The sequence below is a fragment of the Eriocheir sinensis genome, chromosome 44 (assembly GCF_024679095.1).
Source record: "Eriocheir sinensis breed Jianghai 21 chromosome 44, ASM2467909v1, whole genome shotgun sequence".
Taxonomy (NCBI): domain Eukaryota; kingdom Metazoa; phylum Arthropoda; class Malacostraca; order Decapoda; family Varunidae; genus Eriocheir; species Eriocheir sinensis.
This window is the reverse complement of record NC_066552.1, coordinates 13,341,356-13,347,640: the sequence shown is the minus strand read 5'-3', so window position 1 is coordinate 13,347,640 and position 6,285 is coordinate 13,341,356.

Here is a 6,285-nt window from a genome sequence, read left to right as displayed (position 1 = left end):
TGACTGGCTGACTGGTTTTGGTGGTGGTGGGATGAGTGGACTCGCTGACTGACTGACTGAGTGACTGGTGGTGGTGGTGGTGTTGGTTTTGAGTGGACTGGGAGTGTGTCAGACTGTTAGCTTGGAGGTGAGAGCCCAAAACGCCAGTCTAAAAGTAACTGACTGTTGGACTGACTGTTAGGTGACTGTTAGTTGACTGTGGCTGTTAGTTGACTGGCCGTTAGTTGGAGATGAAAGTCCCAGCGCCTCTGATAGTCTAGGAGTGAGGACTGACTGTTGAGTTGACTGTTAGGTGACTGTTACTTGGTGGTGAAAGTTCGTGCGTGAGTGGACTGGCCGTGGACTGATTGAGCTAAGTGACTGTTAGATTTGTGGGTTTACGAGCAGTGGTGGTGGTGGTGGTGGTGGTGGTGGACTGGCTGTTCGCTAAGACTGTCCAATTTGGGGGGCAGGGGGCGGCGGCGGCGATGGTGGTGGTGGCGGACACGAGGGGGCAACGCTGGCTTACTGTTCAACCTCAGGACAGACAGACAGACAGACAGACAGACAGACAGACGCGACAAGGACTCTTCTAAATGGCTGATGCTGTGACAAAGACTCTCGGGGCAGGACAAGGCTATCCAATTCTCCTTTAATAGATTCAGATCCTCCCCAAAGCGTTCCAACAAGGCTATCCAATCCTACTTTAAATGATCCAGATCCCTCTTCTGAATGGCTGATGCTGTGACTTAAGAATTCGGGGCAGGACAAGGCTATCCAATCCTCCTTTAATAGCTTCAGATCCTCCGCAAAGCAGTTCCTTCTTCTGCAGGTATCAACGACAATGAGATCTGATCCTCTTACTCCTGGCGGGGAAGGGAATTGAGACAGGGACTTGGATCTGAACTATATGGTTTCTGTGACCCTTAGAACTGACTCTGATACTTCTTAGGGTTAGATCTTCTTATATAGAATCTGATCCTTTATGCACGACACGATGATCTTCTTGACTGGATGGGAACAGGTTTAAGAGTAGAGGGGGAGGACTAGCGTGACCCATACATAAAACAGGTCCATATGGTGTTCGATTCTTCGATATAGAATCTAACTCTTTCTAAAGCAACTACAATGAGATCTGATCCTCCTATACTCGTTTGGGAGGGAGCAGCGGGATTGGAAAGGGGTTCAGAGGGCAATTGAAAACAAGTCTAATCCTTCATATGGTGTTGGATCCTATTATACCGACTCCAACTCCTCCTAAAGCCACAGCAATGAGATCTGATCCTCCTTTACTCGTTTGGAAGGGAACCGTGTGATTGGAAAGGGGGTTCAGAGGGCACTGTATCAACCCTCACAACATACCCAGCAGGCTCTGAATTGCGTTAGTCTTTATAGTATTGAATTCTCCTATGTGGTACTGAATCCTCCTTGTGGTATTAAATCCTCCTTTATTTTGCCTCCTCCTGTATTGGCAACACTGTAAGGCTTTTATATTATTTGAAACGGGAGGAGGAGGAGGAGGAGAGAGGGAAGGGGGCGAGAGCTTGACTGACCTTAAAAAGAAGCACAAAAAAATATCATTGAAAAGCATAAAAAAGCGAGCCATCAACAGCTTAAAAGACTAAATAACAACACTGATGGGGGCACAATAATAGCAATAATAATAATAATAATGATAATGATAATAATAATAATAGCAATAACAATAACAATATTCGTAATACTACTAAAATTATGAACCTTTTCCACACTCTTTATCACAATTAGCTTTATATCACTACGACCTGTATTTTGAGGGGGGAGGGAGAGAGGGGTAAGCGCCCCCTAACCTATACAAAGAACTAGTGGGGGGGAGCAGTGAGGGGCGTGGCGGGATATCACTAAAGGGGGGCTCGAACCGGGGGCAGCGAGGGAGGAGGGGCAAAAATATCCTACGACCACGATGGAGAAAGCATTAACTCTTTTGGGGGTCAGTCAGGGCGGGTCAGGTCAAGAGGTCAAACAAGCTCATCGAACTGCCATTTGATTCGGGATAGCGAGGGGGGCGGCGTGGGAGCGGGTTTCGAACGGGGGCGAGGGGGGCGGGTGGCATAGTCTCCTACATACGACCAGAGTTATAGAGTGGGAGAGTGTGTCAACCTTCATCACGGACGCCATGTTGGTACAAAAAGAGCCGCGGGAAATTCAAATTGGGGTTGATTTTGTAAGATTTTTTAAAGTGTTCTAAGTACTTTTTCGAGACCTTGATGATACCCAGAACACAAAAAAACACTATTAGCATCTATTTTTGTGTTCTAGGTAATTATTTGAGACCCTAATGATACCTAAAACACCCCAAAAAACACTAATATATCGTTGTCAATTTGAATTTCGCGAGGCTGTTGATATGATAGTGTTTCTTTGTGTTCTAGGTACTTTTAGGAGATCTTGGCAAAACCTGGAACACAGATAAGCACTACCAGCAATAGTTTTTGTGTTCTATGGTATTTGTTCGAGGTCTTTACCAACCTTAGAACACAGAAAAAACACCTATCGTATCTGTATCAGTTTTTGTGTTCTAGGTTTTGAGAGCTTGACAAAACCTAAAACACAAAAAAATGAAAACGATTGTCTCAGCACACATTTTTGTGTTCTACGTTTTGATATTCTGACAATACCAACAACACAAAAAATCTATCAATATCAGCATCATTTTCAGTGTTCCAGGTACCTCGAAATTCTGACAAAGCCCAGATCACAAAAATCTATCAAAATCAGCGCTAATTTGAATTCCGCGCGGTTCTTCTCGCAACAACATGGCAGCTGTGATAAACCTAACCAAACTCTTCTATTCTGTTACTCCGCATACCACGACGACGGTCAAGCCTCCAGACAACATCTCCTCGGGGGGGTCAAATCAGGCTTGGGTCAGGTCACAGAGGCCAACAACGTGGGGAGGGCAGGAGGGGAGCGAGGGGGGCAACGTTTGTGTGGCTTAGAAATAAACAAACGTTCAGACAGAAACGTTCACTGTGACAACGTCGTGGCGAGGCGAGTCCAACACCGGCTGTCATGCGTCTCTGGCCATGCATGTGACTGACTGTGGCGGGGCTTTGTGGGGCTGATGGGGCTGATGAGGGGCTAGAAAGGGGCTATTGAGGCTCCTTTGGGACTGATAAGGGGCTGATGAGGGGCTAGAAAGGGGCTGTGGAGGCTCCTTTGGGACTAAAGTTGAGGACATGGTTGTGAAAAATGCTAAAATTCACAGTAAGGGAAAGTTAGGGGGGGCTGAGTTGGGCTGATGAGAGCTAGAAAGGGGCTATTGAGGCTCCTTTGGGACTGATAAGGGACTAGAACTGAGCATATAGTAACAAAAAGAACTAGAATAGAGTTAGATATAGTTAAGGCCTTAAGAGGACTGATGGGGCTAGGAGGGGAGTGTGTTGGGACTGGGGACTGGAAATTGGGCTTCCTGGGGTCTGAAAAGGGACTGAAACTTGAGATATGATAGTTAGAAAGGTTAGAACCAACAGTATGGATAACAGTTGGGGTCTGGAAGGGACTGGAGGGGACTGAAAGGGGCTGATTGGGACTGCATAGGCTTAACGGGACTGGAAATATGGTCGTAAGAAGGCTAGAATTAACAGTGGGGGATAGATTTGGGGTCTGGAAGGGACTGGGATGGGACTGGAAGGGGCTAAGTGGACTTCAGGGGGACTAAGGACTGGTATCAGGGACTTTTTGGGATCTAGGGGGCTTGGAAAAGGAGCTAGTATCAGAAAAAGCATCAACTGCCAAAAGGGATCAAATTGGGTCAGGTCAGATCGGGTCAAAGGGTCTTATGCATGTCGGGGAGGGGGCAAAAAATACTAGTTGAAAAAAAGGTCGCACCGTTCCTTTATACCTGCAAAAAGTCTCTCGAGGTATATGTTAGTCATTTGAGGGAGTTTGTTGCCGAGCCGCAGACAGACGGTGTTTTGGGCTCGCGGCTCAAGGTGGAACACAGACAAGCTAGCTGACGACGGGGAGCACAACAGACAGCAAACAGAGGCGGTGGTGGTGGTGGTGGTGGTGGTGTTAGTGGCGGTGGTGGTGGTGGTAAGCGTGACGCATACAAGGGAAGGGAAGAGAGAGAGGTGGAATTGATTATAAGGAAGGAAAGGAGGAAGAAGGAAGGGAAGAGATGCCAGAATTTGTTAAGTATTGGTGTTATAGTTACTTAGGTCTATAATGAGAGAGAAAAAAGAAAGAGAGATAGGAAAGAAATAAGAGAAATGAACTGAATTTAAGGAAGGAAGGAAGGAAGGAAGGAAGGAAAGGGAAGAGATGTTAGAAGTTGAGAAGTATTATTATAAGGAAGGAAGGAAGAAAGGAAGAAATGTTAGAAGTTGAAAAGTATTGAATACACAGTTACGAAAGGTCTATAATGAGAGAAAGAAAAGAAAAGAAAAATGATAGGTGAAGGAAGAGAGATGGAACTGATTATAAGGAAGGAAGGAAGGAAGGGAAGAGATGTTAGAAGTTGAAAAGTATTGGTGTTATAGTTATGTAGATCATTAATGAGAGAGAAAGAAAGAAAAATGATAGGTGAAGGAAGGAAGAGAGAAAGATAGATGGAACTGATTATAAGGAAGGAAGGAAGGAAAGGGAAGAAATGTTAGAAGTTGAGAAGTATTGGTGTTATAGTTATGTAGATCATTAATGAGAGAAAAAGAAAGAAAGAAAAAAGATAGAAGGAAGGAAGAGAGAAAGATAGATGGAACTGATTATAAGGAAGGAAGGAAGGAAAGGGAAGAAATGTTAGAAGTTGAGAAGTATTGGTGTTACAGTTACGAAGGTCTATAATGAGAGAAAAAGAAAGAAAGAAAAAAGATAGAAGGAAGGAAGAGAGAAAGGGAGAGAGATGGAACTGATTATAATGAAGGAAGGAAAGAAGGAAGGGAAGATATGTTAGAGGAAGAAAAATAAGTATTGCTAGTATAGTTACGTAGGTTTATAATGAGAGAGAAAAAGAAAAAGAGATATAGGAAAGAAACAAGAGAGAGAGGATCTGAATATAAGATAGAAAGGAAGGATAGGAAGGCAAGAAGAGATTAAGAAAGAAAGAAAGAACGAAAGAATGGAGGAGAGAGATGAAGAAAGAAATACATAGGAAGGAAGGAAGAGAGAGGAACTGGGTAATAAGAAAGGAAGGAAGGAAGGAAGGGAAGAAAAGTACAAGAGAAGAAACAGTATTGCCAATTACGAAACCCTATGATAGAAAGATAGATAGATAGATAGATAAACAGACAGAGAAAGAAAGAAAGGGAGAGAAAAACAGAGCCACAACAAAAAACTACAAAAACACAAACAAACAAAAAACAGAGAAAGAAACAGATCAACAGAGAAAAACAGTCACACCAAGTAACACTCCAGCGTGACAACGACACCCACAACAGGGACACGAAACAACGGTGGCGTGAGAGAGTGCGTGAGCGAGTGAGCGAGTGGGCAGCAACACTAGGCAGGCATGGAAGAGTGCAGAGGGAGCGTGAGGGAGTGCCAGTGACGAGGGAGTGTGTATATGTGAGTGCTAGAGGTTCCAACACTACAGCAAAAGAGGAACAAATTACAACGTTGACTACAGGGCTGGAGGCAGGAGGAGGAGGAGGAGGAGGAGAAGGAGGAGGGGAGAGGGAGAGGAGGAGGAGGATTAGTAGGAAAGGTTGTAATTTTGGATACTAAGAGGAAAAAATAGGAGGAGGAGGAGGAGTCAAGAGGAGGAGGAGGAGGAAGAGGAAGAGGAAGAGAGCGAGAGAGAGAACAGCTTGAGGGTGGAGGCAAAAGCTTGAGGAGAGAAAAGTTAGGAGGAGGAGAAGACTTGGAGAGATGATCCCTCCAACCAGAGCAATCCCTTCTGGAGGAGGAGGAGGAGGTCATACGGAGGTGGTGGTGGTGTTGTTGGTGGTGGTGGTGGTTAAGGGTACTTTGGAGAAGGAGGAGGAGAAGGAGGAGGAGGAAGAGGAAGAAGAGGAAGAAAAAGAAGAAAAACAAAACAGAAAACAAGACCAAAGAAACAACATAAACTTAGCTACAAGGAAGAGGAGGAGAAGGAAGAGAAGGAGGAGGAGGAAGAAGAAGAGGTGGGAACGAGGAGGAGGAGGAGGAGGAAGGAGACGAGGACGAGAGCGCCGGGAATAACGAAGAAGAGGAGGTGGAAGAGGGGGAAGAAAACTCAGAAGAAGAAGAGAAATAAGAAGAGGAGGAGGAGGAGAAGTCAGAGGTGGTGGTTATTTGGTGGTGGGAGTCGTGGTGGTGGTGGTGGTGGTGGTGGTGGTGACTATTGAG